Genomic DNA, 14,398 nt, shown 5'->3' with positions numbered 1-14,398 from the left:
TGAGGTCTTGGCTGATTTCTTTAGATTTTCCCATGATGTTAAGCAGAGAGGCACTGAGTTTTAAGGTAGGCCTTGAAATACATCCACAGGTACACCTCCAATTGACTCAAATGATGTCAATTAGCCTATCAGAAGCTTCAACAGCCATGACATAATTTTCTGTTTAAAGGCACAGTCATCTTAGTGTATATAAATTTCTGACCCACTGGAATTGTGAATTATAAGTGAAATAATCTGTCTGTAAACATTTGTTGGTAAAATGACTGGAAAAATGCACAAAGTAGATGACCTAACCGACTTGACAAAACTATAGTTTGTTAACAAAAAGATTGTGGAGTGGTCAAAAAACGAGTTTTTATGAAAAAAAAAGTATGAAGTATGAAAACTTCATACTTCAACTGTAGTTGAACCCATCTTTCAGGTGGGAATTTTGCCAAGCTGTGTTTCCATCTGTTTTCAGGCAAAACCACGAACCAGGGCAATGCCATCTGGCATTATAGAGTGGCCTGGTGACACTTAGTGATAAAATGCTCCTCTCCTCCCCCATGGCACCAAATGAAGCACCAGTCTAAATGAATTAATGGCTATGATCAGCTAAATAACACAGACCACAGACCACAGCTCTGACGCACACACACACTGCAGCTCTGCTCTGGATCGTCCTCTACCATTAAAGCAAAATGCCATGGTCTGTGTGTGTCTGTGTGTTTGTGTATGCGTCCGTGCGTGTGCATGTGTCTGATGTGTGTGTGTTTGTGTGTGAGTAATGATCTGAGCTGTGCTTTTTCCCTCCATCATTTCTGTATAAAGCCTTGGAGTGGAACTGCACAGAACACATGCAGAACAGCAATTATACTGTGGTCAATTATTTCATTCAGATAAATGGATTATATCTCATCAACATGAAAGGAGTGGGGATATCCAATATCACAAAACACAGAATGTGAGGTGAAAATTCTCATACTCACGCTCATAAGAATGTAAAGCAACACACAAATGCACAGCAACACATACAATATATAACACATAGACACAAGACAGTTTGCATGTCATAGAGTGTGGTGCATCGTCCATTTTGCACACAGGCGTACACACACGCAAACGCACACACATATACATAGTGATGAGTGATGCGAGATGGCATTTTATTCCACAGGGTAGCTCAGTAACCTTTAGTGTTGACTGCAGGCCTGTCCGTTACTACTGGAGACCAGAGTCTGTGTGTCCCCAGACATCAAGTCAATCAGAGGAGAAAAACACAAAACAACTACATCCATCACTTATTATTGGGCTGAGTGACCTTCACAAAGTGACTTTGTCCGAATAACCATAATGGTGTTCTAAATAGTAGGCGTTTTTGATATCCGAAAATAAAAAGTTGTATGAAATTTAAAAAATGTAGTATGCTTTTAAAGCTGCAATATTTTGCTTTTTTGGAGACCCAACACAACTCACATAGATACGTGAGTTAAAGATCTATAATTTTCATTGAAAGCAACTCTAAGAAGCAGTAGATCTGTTCTGTGTGCAATTTCTATTCTTCCCATTTATAAGTTTTGTTTTTGTGTCTTTTACTTTTAGTTTTGTACACCAGCATCAAACGTCTGAAAATACAATATTATATTATAACATTTTTCATAGTGGTTTAGATGGTACAATGATTTTGTAACATAAACTCAAATTAGGCGAACTATACACATTTTTTTTGCCACCAGGAAGTGCCGGGGTGATTTCTGCATAATACATGTTTAATGACAAGATGTCATACTAATTGAAGGTTTTCATCCAGTATAGTTCGCTGAACACTATTGAGGAAGCGGATTTCCAGACCCATGTGTGTTTGACAACTGCTGATAATCAGAGACAGAGAAGGTGATGCACTGTATCAAAATGAACAAATGGTGGGAATCAATGAAATTGTTTATTAGATAACACATTCTAAGTATGGTTAAGCCTACTATGTTGATATGTGCTGCTTACTGCATTATTTTTTACTAAACAGTACGTTCAGAATAGCATGTAATATGATTAGTACACAGTATGTAGTTTTAAAAAGTAGTAGGCAAGACAGATGTGGCCACGGCCACTGTGTCCTCGACAAAGTGACTCCATCCTCCATTTACATGACAGTAGACTGTGCATTGTATGAGATTACCATCCCAACTACACACAAAGAGATTATTCTCTACAGAATGAAAGTGTTAACTTTGTAAAACAAAGCTAATCATCAAGTACAGTATACCATACCAACAGTATGGATTTAACAAAAGCGTATGTATTTTTCACAAAGTGCATACCTTTCAGGAAGTGAGTGAATGTGCCCTTCGCAAGTACAGTATCCTCGAAACACTCTTATTAGAGTGAGTATAATTCTCCACAGAGTCCATTCTCCACACAGTAATTAACAATGCCCTTAGCACACTGAGTGTCCCCTTCAAAAAGAGAGTATCACTAAACCCTACAAAACAGTACCATATCCTATCCTTTAATAAATATCCTGAACTCTAGTGTGAACTACAGAGCACCGGAGCGATCACGACTCTAAAGGTCAACGTGTAACGAGGTCATCTCTAATACCCTTTCAGGGGAGTGCGTGGGAGTAAAGAGATGATAATGATGGTAATGACAACAACTGTGATGGCACTATTGATAAGGATGCTAGGGGATGTAAACAAAGCTAGGTTCCAGTCCAGTGGGACTGAGTCCAAGATGTTTAGTGACTGAAAGGACCAGACCGCACATGCATGCTCTTGTGAATTCCGTATTGCTTTAGGTGGTAGGCCGAATCTGAAGAATGTGAAGTTGATTGATCCCCAGCGAGGGAAGAGCTGATTTTTTGTATATGACAGTAAAACATTCTGATGACAACTATAACATTTGTTGGCACCTTCAATTGCCAAACTGCTAAGCTTGGAACCAATCAGAACTACCCTACATACCCCTCGTGATGAAGGCAGCCAATGGCCTGCTTCTATCTAAGATGTAAACACAGCCTTAACTATGAAGAGGTAACTCCATTGACCATTTGGCCAGTTTATTGAAAGCTAGCCAATGTTACAGTTTGAGTAGGCTAGCCAGCTACTGTAAATGTCAATTTGCTTGCTCAGGACACTAGTGTTTCATTAGCATACAATTTGTTGTCTCGGCATGGTTACATGTCTCATTTCAAGTAACTAGCTGCAGGCATGAAGAAACATTCAATCATATAATTGGCGTAGAAACCCAAACAAAAGCATGTAGATGGAAATATGTTTATGTATGCTAGAATGGAGGATTAAAAACAACAGCTGCTTATCCGTATCAGCCGACACGGCATATCCTACACATATACTGTACCTTGAAATACAAAATTCTCTAAAAACAGCTGGGCAAAATGTATACAATGTGCTCTGCAATAAGATGACCACAGTTTGATTTCTAAACCAGATGAGTCCTAAAATGTAAGTAGCTGCCCAATAGCATGGTGGGCATGTATAATGTTGGATGCATAGGAATATAAGGTATGGAGAATGATAAAGAGTCTGCAGATTTATAGAATGTTTGAGTTTCAAATACTAAATGTTCAGTGAATGTGATATATTTAGGTGGTTTAAAGAATAGGCTAACTTTCCTACTAACCTTCTAAAAGTTGACGGTGCCAAATTATTGTCAATCCATTATTCTACTACTGACTGAGTGAGACGTTTCCCATAATGTATGTTTCTTGCATATACTGTATACTTAAAAAATGTGGAAAAAGTCTAAGGGTATGAATACTTTTCGAATGCACTGTATAGAGAGAAGTGCCGTGGGTCGCAAAATCGTACGATGTTGTAGTCTATAAACTAGAGCTTTACCATCTAAAGTATTCAGGCCCCTTGACTTTTTCCACATTTTGTAACGTTACAGCCTTATTCTAAAATGTATTACATATTTTTTTACTCATCAATCTACACAATACCCCATAATGACAAAGCAAAAACAGGATTTCTGAATGTTTTTCAAACGTATTAAAAATTAAAAACAGAAATACCTTATTGACATAAGTATTCAGACCCTTTGCAATGAGGCTCAATATTGAGATCAGGTTAATCCTGTTTCCATTGATCATCCTTGAGATGTTTGTACAACTTGATTGGAGTCCACCTGTGGTGAATTCAATAGATTGGACATGACTTGGAAAGGCACACAACTGTCTATGTAAGGTCCCACAGATGACTTGGCATGTCAGAGCAAAAACCAACCCACGAGGTAAAAGGAATTGTCCGTAGATTACAGAGAAAGGATGATGTCGAGGCAAAGATCTGTGGAAGGGTGCCAAAGAATTTCTGCAGCATTGAAGGTCCCCAAGAACACAGTGGCCTCCATCATTCTTAAATGGAAGAAGTTTGGAACCACCAAGACTCTTCCGTGAGCTGGCCAAACTGAGAAATCGGAGGGGAAGGGTCTTGGTCAGGGTGTTGACCAAGAACTCAATGGTCACTCTGACAGAGCTCCAGCATTCCTCTGTGGAGATGGGATAACCTTCCAGAAGAACAACCATCTCTGCAGCAATCCACAAATCAGGCCTTTAGAGTGGCCAGACGGAAGCCAATCCTCAGTATAGGGAACATGACAGACTGCTTGGAGTTTGCAAAAAAGACACCTAAAGGACCTTCAGACCATGAGAAACAAGATTATCTGGTCTGATGAAAATCGGATTGAACTTTTTGGCCTGAATGCCAAGTGTCACGCCTGGAGGAAACCTGGCACCATCCCTACGGTGAAGCATTGTGGGGGCAGCATCATGCTGTGGCGATGTTTTTCAGCAGCAGGAATAGGGAGACTAATTAGGACAGAGGGAAAGATGAACGGTGCAAAGTACAGAGAAATCCTTGATGAAAACCTACCTGTTCCAGAGCGCTCAGGATCTCAGACTGGGGCAAAGGTTCACCTTCCAACAGGACAACGACCCTAAGTACACAGCAACGACCACACAAGACTGGCTTCAGGACAAGTCTCTGAACGTCCTTGAGCGGCCCAGCCATAGCTCGGACTTGAACCCATCGAACATCTCTGGAGAGACTTGAAAATAGCTGTCCAGCAACTCTCACCATCCAACCTGACAGAGCATGAGAGGATATGCAGATCAGAATGGGAGAAACTCCCCAAATACAGATGTGCCAAGCTTGTAGCGACATACCCAAGAAGACTTGAGGCTGTAATCGCTGCCGAAGGTGCTTCAACAAAGTACTGAGTAAAGAGACTGAATACTTATGTAAATTTGATATTACAAAAATGTCTAAAAAACGTTTTTTGCTTTTTCATTATGGGATATTGGGTATAGATTGATCGTATTTTTTAAAATCCATTTTAAACTAAGGCTGTAACGTAGCAATATTTGGAAAAAGTCAAGGGGTCTGAATACTTTCCGAATGCACTGTATGGCAAAAGCCTGAGCCTCTGATATAGACAATAGAACTGTCATCAACAAATGCTTCAATGTACATTTGTGTACCCAGGCCCAATAGGTATATCGAAAGAATCCCACCCTGGTCACTAACGTAGCCAACCGATGTAGAGATTGAGAAGTACCTTAGCGGAACACAATCCTCACATCGTGTGGTACAGAGTCGAGAACTCTACCATCTATGGAAAAAGCTTGGGCTCCTGACAGGGTCAAAAGAATTCTCATTACTGCATGTTACAATACTAAAAACCTAATCTGTTTTTCACCTCATCAAATTGATTCTATATTGAATTTAGGTTTCGAGATACTCTAACAAGCATGTGCATCTGAAGTTGGTGTTCTTCAACTCTAAAATGCACTAGGCAGTGTAGCCTCTACAGGATCGGTGTCCCTATATTATATTATGGCCTTTCTCTTGCATTTAAAAAATGATGAAAAAAACAACAATTGAAAACGCATGTTTTTTGGTTTTATTATCTTTTACCAGATTGAATGAGTTATAATGTCCGACATGAATTTCACATTTCCACAAACTTCAAAGTGTTTCCTTTCGAATGGTGTCAAGAATATTAGATTTGGGGGCCTCCCGGGTGGTGCAGTGGTCTAGGGCACTGCATCACAGTGCTAGCTGTGCCACCAGAGACTCTGCGTTTGCGCCCAGGCTCTGTTGTAGTCGGCCGCGACCGGGAGGTCCGTGGGGCGATGCGTTAGGGAGGGCCTGGCCAGTGAGAATATTCTTGTCTCATCGCGCACTAGGGACTCCTGTGGCGGTCCGGGCGCTGGAGGTCGCCAGGTGCATGGTGTTTCCTTAGACACATTGGTGCGGCTGGCTTCCGGGTTGGATGCGCGCTGTGTTAAGAAGCCGTGCGGCTTGGTTGGGTTGTGTTTCGGAGGACGCATGGCTTTCGACCTTTGTCTCTCCCGAGCCCATACTGGAGTTGTAGCATTGAGACAAGATAGTAACTACCAACAATTGGATACCACGAAATTGGGGAGAAAAGGAGGTAAAATTAAAAATTAAAAAATTATATTAGATTTGCAGTTAGATTTGGGTATGTCATTTCAATCATTTATTACTTGGAATAATGATAACAAAATCTCCCTCTGACGAAATGGCATGCTAGTGATGAAGCTATCTGCTCCTGCTAGCTAGCAACAGGTATAGTTGTTTTAGCTAGCTAGTTATTTTTCTATGGTTGATACGTTATTTTACAGTTTGCATTAACTGTATCACGTTTCTATAAGTACATAGATTACAAATATTGAAAAAAGACTACCTGATAGCAGTTTTTTGGATATAAATCTCTCTCGAGCTGTCACTAGCTGTGTTTATGTACCTTAGGTACGTACAGAGAATGTGAGCGGCAGAGGTGATCAGCAGAGATGGTAGCTGAATAGTACACAAGTGTCATGTCTGCTCCCGCTCCCCCTCTCTGGAGCTTGAGGTCGCCAGGCTGCTCATCATTACGCACACCTGTCACCATCGTTACATGCACCCGCGCTTCATCGGACTCACCTGGACTCCATCACGTCTTTGATTGCCTCCCCTAAATCTGTCACTTCCTCAGTTTCATTCCCGTGTCTGCATTGATATTGTTTCTCTTATCCAGACGGTGTTCTTGTTTCGTTTAATTTGTATTTATTATTAAATCCTCACCCTGTACTTGCATCCCGTTTCCCAGCGTCTGTGGTTACGGAACCGGTACAGAATCAAGACACCGCAGTTGGAATAAAAAAAAGAATATGTTGGTTACGTCGGGTCCGGGTGCCGCTGCTGAAACAACCGTGGTTGCCTCAACTGACTCGAGAAGCTCACAAGCCTCAGTTGGCTCGGCAGGCTCCCAAGCCATGCCTCAGCTGGCTTGTCGGGCTCCCGCACCTCAGCCGGCACGTCGGTCTCCCACGCCTCACTCCAGCTCGTCGGGCTCCCACCCCTCAGCAAGCTCGTTGAGCTCTCTTGCCTCAGCCGGCCTGTCAGGCTTGCCGCCAGGTGGCGCCCCTAGAGGGGGTGGGTACTGTCACGTCTGATCCCGCTCCCTCTTTCTTGCGCTCAAGATCGCCAGGCTGCTCATCATTACGCACACCTGTCACCATCATTACGGGCACCCGCGCTTCATCAGACTCGCCTGGACTCCATCACGTCATTGAATGCCTCTCCTAAATCTGTCACTTCCTCAGTTTCATTCCCTTGTCTTTATTGGTGTTGTTTTGTTTCTCTTGTCCAGATACTGTTCTTGTTTCGTTTAATATGTATTTATTATTAAATCCTCACTCTGTACTTGCTTCCCGATTCCCATCATCTGTGGTTATGGAACCGTTACAACGAGTTTGATTGATTTACTTTTTAGTGCTTTGCAGCGTTTGCCTGTCCAGATAGTGAACATAAAAGTAAGTTTTTTTTTTAAATAGCAAGAATTGACATTGCCAACAAACAGAAATGTGTTCAGAAAAAAATAACATGTAAGAAACAGCTCCTCCCTCACCAGAGACCGATCATCTCGAAAAGATTCTCTGGCCCACCGCCTACCTGTTGTGACGCATTTTCAGCACTGAGCTATTACCACATTAGCCATCACCATAGTTACAATCAGGTGCAGTTACAGTAACACAGAGAGGATTGAGTTAGACAGAGAGGATGATGATGGTGCTGTGTATGGATCACACAGAGAGTGTGGTGTACTGCGACTTAGACTTTCTATGTTATTCTTCAGATGACTTTAAAGGTTCGGTTTGAGGCGTCCCTTTTATCTACCTTGAGGTCACCCATGCCTCCCCCCCACCTCTCCTTCCCCCATCCTCGGGTTAAGGGAATGATATGCATTCATCTGCTCGGGTGGGTGAGGCGGGCGAGAGAGAGAGCTGGATGCTGGGATGCTCATTTGCAAGGGAAATGTAGCCTTTATTAGTTAATGTCTGCCTCTTCGCCACAGGAGGCCCTCTAATTGCCGCCTGAGACATGCAGCAATTTCCACCCAATTTATTCCTGGCAGGCATGATGTGGAGCAGCCTAGTGGGCCCAGATAGGACCAGCTATTACTCTTAGCTATTAGGCCCTCACTATACTGGACACACTGGCGTTAGCCCTCAGTGATTGGCGTTGAGAACAAAGACATCAGAGCAGAGTTGAGCAGCAGCTTCTGTTAATTACGAATCTGGAGAAAATGGAGGATGCACTTTACCGCTCTGATGTCTCTGTCAGGTGAGGTCTGTGTCATCCACAGGTTGTCTCACACACACATACTGGGCCAGGGGCTAGGTGTGGGCAGTAGTGGATGAAATGTCTAACTGAGTTGTTGCTATAGCTGTATTCTCTGACTCACTGCCATGCTCGTCTCCAAGGTGACCACTTGTCTACTGTACTATCGTCACAGACTTCAAATCTGTCACCTTGAGTATCACAACCAATGGCTGGGCAGTATCACATCAATAACACAATATTCAACATATAGTCATCTATACAAATAAGCAACAGCAATCAAGACCAATACCATAACATTTAAGCTGAAATTGTGTGACATGTGTGACAAAAATGGATAGAGGGGATGCTAAGCACATTCCATTACTTGAAAAAGAAATAGAGAGTATTTTTCACTCACATTCAAGAGGCTGACATTTTATCTCATTCATTGCGTCCTACTGTATGGTCCAAGCACTCCTCTGAGTGACGTGAGGTGAATGACAAGCGTGTCTCTTGGTGTGATGCTATCATATCCCCAGCCAGCCCGTCCCAGTGCCTCTGTGTTATATTAACTGTTATTGAGCAGGGGGCCGCCGGCTGTTTAGACTGCTGCCACATCTAAAGTAATTGAGTCGTGGGATTGGGGAAAGTGCCCAGAAGAGTGTGTGTGTGTGTGTGTGTGTGTGTGTGTGTGTGTGTGTGTGTGTGTGTGTGTGTGTGTGTGTGTGTGTGTGTGTGTGTGTGTGTGTGTGTGTGTGTGTGTGTGTGTGTGTGTGTGTGTGTGTGTGTGTGTGTGTGTGTGTGTGTGTGTGTGCGTGCATGCGTACATACGTATAATAGCTGTTTTGAGTGGCATGACTAAGGTAATTGAGTCGTAGGTAGATAAAGTGAACTTGCCAGCTGTCAATCTCTTATAAACTGCATCCAACACATTGTCAGTATCCTATAACCCAAGACAAACGTGTGTGTTGTGCATTTATGCACTTGAGCGTGCATGCATGCATGCAAATGCATGCGTGCGTGTGCAAGCCTGCGCATACTTCTGTGGGATTGGGTGTGTCCTCATATGCATTTATGTTGTATTGTTGGCTTATTCATGCTAATTACTTTTCTTTGCCTAACAGCAGGGGCTGTCTTGAATATATCTTTATACCCTTTGACAGAAGTGAAGATATGCTTGGATCCAGCTGTACTCTACTCTTGATGCCAATCAGGCAGAAATACACAGCAAGCAGCTAAGCTCTTCCCACGAGTCCATTTCAGTAAACAATCTAGACATGAGACTGTCTTTCAGTCCTGTGGATAAAGGACTTCCAATAGGGTAATGTCGACATGAACAGATACACCTTTTCCAGGAAGTTAATGTTGCTGTGAACACTGATCTTTGACCCTCTAGCTGTCATCCTGGAGTGACAGCTCCGGACCTCTGGTGACCCCACCTCCTAGACACAGCTGGGGCCTATAGAGTGTGAACGACAGCAGGGAATCTTGTTGACAGGGGTGATTGTCTGTCTCTCTATGATTGACTTCTATGACTATATGGTATCATGCTCTTCACACACCTCAGTATCAAAAATGTCACTTGTTACTGAACATGCACTTTGATGCACATATTTAATGTACCTGTTTTATTCATTTACTCAATACTATACCTTAAATCTCTCTCTTTCTATCTCACATTCTATTCAATTTGTCTAACAAGATCCAGAGAAAACCGACTCTCCTTCTCAAGGATTCTGTTGTGAGTTAACATCTGTGAATCAGATAATCGGATAAATCAAGTTGAAGGACTGCGGAGCAGAGTGGTCAAGAGCTGTGTCTCAGTCTCTACACATCATCTGTCTGTCTGTCTGTCTGTCTGTCTGTCTGTCTGTCTGTCTGTCTGTCTGTCTGTCTGTCTGTCTGTCTGTCTGTCTGTCTGTCTGTCTGTCTGTCTGTCTGTCTGTCTGTCTGTCTGTCTGTCTGTCTGTCTGTCTGTCTGTCTGTCTGTCTGTCTGTCTGTCTGTCTGTCTGTCTGTCTGTCTGTCTGTCTGTCTGTCTGTGTCTGTTCCCTCCTAGCAAGGTCCTCCTGCGGAGGAGGACAAGTTAGTGACATTAAACACACCAGAACCCTGTGTGTTTGTTTTTTTGGGGAAACAAAATGCTGAATGGTTGTTTTATTGTAAGTCCTGCTTTTATTGTTACATGCATTCAACTGTAGAATGATAGCCTATTTATGTGTTTGGTTTATTGAGCTCTCTGTGGCTAACCTAAACCTCTGTATCAAAGCAGCAGCGTCACTCTTGCTAGTGTTCTTGTTGATCATGTCACGCCCTAACCTTAGTTCCTTTTTACGTCTCTATTTTGGTTTGGACGGGGCGTGAGTTGGGGTGGGTATTCTATGTTGTTTTTCTATGTTTTCTATGTGTTTGGCCTGGTATGGTTCCCAATCAGAGGCAGCTGTCCTTCGTTGTCTCTGATTGAGAACCATACTTATGTAGCCTGTTCCCACCTGGTGTTTGTGGGTAGTTGTTTTGTGTTGTGTCCCCTTTCAGGACTGTTTCGATCTTCGTTGTTTCACTTGGTTATTTTGTATTTCGTGTTCAGTTATATTACATTAAAATGGACACTTACCACGCTGCGTTTTGGTCCGATCTTTCCTGTTCATCCGATGAAGACGAAGATCGTTACAGAACTACCCACCACCAACGGACCAAGCAGCGTGGTAAGGAGGAGCAGAGGGTTCGGGACTCCTGGACTTGAGAGGAGATACTAGACGGTAAGGAACTCTGGAGTCAGGCTGGGGAATATCGCCGCCCGGAAGCTGAACTGGAGGTGGCGAAAGCGTAGAGGCGGCGATATGAGGTAAGGCAGCGCAGCACGAGAGGCAGCGATATGAGGTAAGGCAGCGCAGCACGAGAGGCAGCGATATGAGGTAAGGCAGCGCAGCACGAGAGGCAGCTATATGAGGTAAGGCAGCGCCTCATGAGAGGCAGCTATATGAGGTAAGGCAGCGCCTCATGAGAGGCAGCGATATGAGGTAAGGCAGCGCAGCACGAGAGGCAGCGATATGAGGTAAGGCAGCGCAGCGCGAGAGGCAGCGATATGAGGTAAGGCAGCACAGCACGAGAGGCAGCGATATGAGGTAAGGCAGCGCAGCGCGAGAGGCAGCGATATGAGGTAAGGCAGCGCAGCACGAGAGGCAGCTATATGAGGTAAGGCAGCGCCTCATGAGAGGCAGCGATATGAGGTAAGGCAACGCAGCACGAGAGGCAGCGATATGAGGTAAGGCAGCGCAGCGCGAGAGGCAGCCCCCAATTTTTTGGAGGGGGCCACACGGGGAGATTGGCAGAGTCAGGCGATAGACCTGAGCCAACTCCCCGTGCTTTCCGGAAGCAGCGTAGTACTGGTCAGGCACCGTGTTATGCTGTGATGCGCACGGTGTCGCCAGTGCGCGCTCATAGCCCGGAGCTCTATAGGCCAGCCCCCCCCAAGTGCCATGCGAGAGTAGGCATCCAGCCAGGGCGGCTTGTGCCAGCCCAGCGTGATTGGTCACCGGTGCTCCGTTTTGACCCAGGGTATCCTGCGCCGGCTCTGCGTATCGTGTCTCCGGGGCGCTGGGAGGGTGCTCTTCGTTCTATGCCTGCATGCCGGGTGAAAACATTGAGCCTAATGGAGAGGTGTGAGTGGTAAGCACCAGATCTCCAGTGCTCCCCCACAGCCCGGTTCGACCTGTGCCTGCACTCTGGAGGGGCCGGGCTAAAGTGGGCATTCAGCCTGGAGGAGTGGTGCCATGGCTGCACACCACAGCTCCAGTGCTCCCCCCACAGCCTGGTTTATCCAGTGCCTCCTCTACGCACCAGGCCTCCTGTAGGTCTCCCCAGCCTGCTGGGCCCTGTGGCAGCCCCACGCACCAGGCTGTCTCTGCGTCTTCTCCTTCCAGAGTCTCCCTCCAGTCCGGACCCTCCAGAGTCTTCCTCCTGTCCATCCGGAGCCGCCAGAGCTGCCCGTCAGTCCGGAGCCGCCAGAGTCTCCCGCCTGTCCGGCGCCGCCAGAGTCTCCCGCCTGTCCGGACCCGCCAGAGTCTCCCGCCTGTCCGGAGCCGCCAGAGTCTCCCGCCTGTCCGGGGCCCGCTGCAAGGGTCCCCAGTCCTAAGTGGGCCAAGACTAAGGGGGAGTGGGGTCCACGTCCCGTGCCAGAGCCGCAACCGCGGATAGATGCCCTCCCCTATGTGTTTAGGTTTTGTGGCCGGAGTCCGCACTTTTTTGGGGGGGGGGGTACTTTCATGCCCTGACCTTAGTTCCTTTTTATGTCTCTATTTTGGTTTGGTTTGGGGTGAGCATTCTATGTTGTTTTTCTATGTTTTCTATGTGTTTGGCCTGGTATGGTCTGATGAAGATCAGCAGAATATGGGGTGAGATATGTATGCTGTGGAGATGCAGTTTATTCTTCCGTAGCTCTGCCTTTCATTACATAGTCACTGGGGTGGGAGTTGAGAGATGGAGCAATTGATGTCAGCAGTAAAAAGCACTGTGCTGTTTCTCATCCATCACCATCATTTTAAATAATTATGTTGGATAGAAATTGATACCCTGTGTATGACACCGCTGATAGTTCCCACATATGCTGTGCACTTTTTGTCTGCTTTCCTTCACTCTTCAGTTCAACCCATCCCAAACCATCTCAATTGGGTTGAGGTTGGGTGATTGTGGAGGCCAAGTCATCTGATGCAGCACACCATCACTCCCCTTCTGGTCAAATAGCCCTTAGACAGCCTGGTGGTGTGTTTTGGGTCATTGTCCTGTTGATAAACAAATGATAGTCTGACTAAGCTCAAACCAGATGGGATGGAGAATCGCTGCAGAATGCTGTGGTTGCCATGCTGGTTAAGTGTGCCTTGAATTCTAAATAAATCACAGACAATGTCACCAGCAAAGCACCCCAACACCATCACACCTCTTCCTCCATGCTTCACAATGGGATCCACACATGTGGAGATCGTACGTTCACCTACTCTGCGTCTCACAAAGACACTGCAGTTGGAACCAAAAATCTCATATTTGGACTCATCATACCAAAGGACAGATTTCCACCAGTCTAGGTAACAATCTGTCATTCTGCCCCTCAACAATGCAGTTAACCCACTGTTCCTAGACCAGTTAACCCACTGTTCCTAGGCCGTCATGGTAAATAAGAATTTCTTCATAAACTGACTTGCCTAGTTAAATAAAGGTTGAATATTTATTTTCATAAAAAATGTCCATTGCTTGTGTTTCTTGGCCCGAGCAAGTCTCTTCTTCTTATTGGTGTCCTTTAGTAGGGGTTTCATTGCAGTAATTCGACCATGCAGTCTCCTCTGAACAGTTGACGTTGAGACGTGTCTGTTACTTGAACTCTGTGAAGCATTTATTTGGGTAGCAATCTGACATGCAGTTAACTCTAATGAACGTATCCTCTGCAGCAGAAGTAAGTCTGGATCTTCCTTTCCTGTGGCGGTCCTCATGAGAGCCAGTTTCATCATAGCACTTGATGGTTTTTGTGAATGCACTTGAAGAAACTTTCAAAGTTCTTGAGACTTTCCACCTAATAATGGACTATCATTATTCTTTGCTTATTTGAGCTGTTCTTGTCATAATTTGGTCTTTTACCAAATAGGGCTATATTCTGTATACTACTCCTACTTTGTCACAATACAACTCAAATGTGTTAAGAAGGACAGAAATTCCATAAATGAACTTTTGACAAGGCACACATGTTAATTGAAATGCATTCAAGGTGAGTACCTCATGGAGCTGATTGAGAGAATGTCAAGC

The sequence above is a fragment of the Oncorhynchus gorbuscha genome, linkage group LG01, assembly GCF_021184085.1.
Source record: "Oncorhynchus gorbuscha isolate QuinsamMale2020 ecotype Even-year linkage group LG01, OgorEven_v1.0, whole genome shotgun sequence".
Classification (NCBI taxonomy): domain Eukaryota; kingdom Metazoa; phylum Chordata; class Actinopteri; order Salmoniformes; family Salmonidae; genus Oncorhynchus; species Oncorhynchus gorbuscha.
Note: the sequence above shows the minus strand (reverse complement) of the source record.